The 1,585-nt window shown below is 37.9% G+C and overlaps 1 long non-coding RNA gene across 1 annotated transcript; it reads right to left on the bottom strand.

The window, feature by feature from the left end:
- Positions 1-316: 316 nt before the first annotated feature.
- On the bottom strand, positions 317-1,585 carry LOC112039483 (uncharacterized). The gene is made up of 2 exons (XR_010630395.1): positions 722-1,585; positions 317-573 (listed from the first exon to the last, which is right to left on the bottom strand). It is a non-coding gene; the product is annotated as an uncharacterized LOC112039483 (long non-coding RNA).

Below are 1,585 nucleotides of genomic sequence, written 5' to 3'. Positions count from 1 at the left end.
GACTCATGAATAGTACAAAAAAAATGCTAAAAACTTATTCAAAAGACCAAAAAATGCTGAATCTAGTTCTCAAACGCACCCTTAGCATACATATTAAAAAGATAGAGAATATACAATCTAACAATGAGCTTTTCAATATATTAATCGTATAAAAAATTACCAAACGGTATAATATTACTTAAAGTTACACACAAGTGTAACTTGATCTTGTCTCAAGTATTACCTAAATTTAGTGTTCTAGTAATGATTATGTTAAATTATGATATGAATAAAAACTGTTACATACACATATTATGAACTGAACTGAACTGTGAATTGAAAATACAATTTCAAAATTAAAATTGTGTCCTTAATTCAGGATTTTAGTTCAAAAAATAGTTGTGTGACAGTCGTATTTAACAAACACTAACTTATGATATTTACCGTTGCTGGAATTTCTCTTGAGGAATCCACGTCTGCGCGCTGGTTCAAAAGCAGAGGGGTTGCATGACAGAAGCTGAAGAGCGGTCATCCCATCATGGTCTCTTTCACCAACTATATGTCCGAAACGTCTTGCTATGTTCAGAGCCAAATCTTGTTATGTGTTTTATGCATGGCAAACACACGGATGTGCCGCCACACACGAACCAAATCAATACAGAGAAGAAAAAAATAATAATAAATCACATAAATACAATCATGTACGTCTAGTAATTTTATGTGTGTGCCGGTGGGAACTTACCGAAGTGGCGAGCAAGGATGGCGATGTGAAGCATAGTGGTTTTGTCAGTCCTCTGGCTAAATAGTTTCTGCTTAGCTTCATCATATTTTGAAAATATATCCGCCAGAAAGTTGAAAATCTGTGTCTTACCGTAGCGGGCTGCCTGAAAGAGTACGCTTTCTCCAAGCTCGTTGCATATGTTTAACAACTCTGGGGCTTTCTCTAACATCTTCGTTGCTATCTCGACAGAGCGGTCATCGAGAGTAGCAGCCTCGTGGAGGACAGTGTTTCCGGTAACATTTTTGCGGGTGGTCATTTTCTCGATAAGGTGGTGAGGCAATGCTTGCATAAGTCCAAGTACCAATTCAGCTTGTTTCGAGTAAGTGGCCAAGTGGAGCACTGTGTCGTTGTGTATGGTCACTACGTGCATTGCATGGTCAGGAACACGTTCACAGAGTTTTATCACGTTCTTCATCTCTTCTTTCAGTAGAGCGTTGTACAGCTCTCCGTTTAATTTATCATCATTTTCTGGCATGGAAGCCATCAATTGAAGTGTCTGAAAGACAAAGGGCGATAAAAGGATGGGGGCAGTTACAAGGTTTGCTCACTTTTGTATGTAATGATATGTTTCAACAACTTGTGATTGCAATGGAATTATTAATAAACAAGAGGAGATATATATATATATATATATATCATACATCCCACAAATGACATGAGTCATTCCTCTCGAATGAGGTTCCTGACATCTTCCAAATTTTGCGGTTTGGACCAACAAAATTCTTTCTGGCCCCACCCCTGACCGAACAAAATTCTTCCGAACTTCTAAAATGTTGAAGCTTGAGCAGCACAACTCTAAGAAGATAATGCAGAGCTTTTTGGCGA

This window comes from Quercus suber, unplaced genomic scaffold, assembly GCF_002906115.3.
Source record: "Quercus suber isolate HL8 unplaced genomic scaffold, Cork oak 2.0 scaffold_153, whole genome shotgun sequence".
In the NCBI taxonomy this organism is placed as follows: domain Eukaryota; kingdom Viridiplantae; phylum Streptophyta; class Magnoliopsida; order Fagales; family Fagaceae; genus Quercus; species Quercus suber.
Note: the sequence above shows the minus strand (reverse complement) of the source record. Positions and strands in the feature narration are given on the sequence as shown.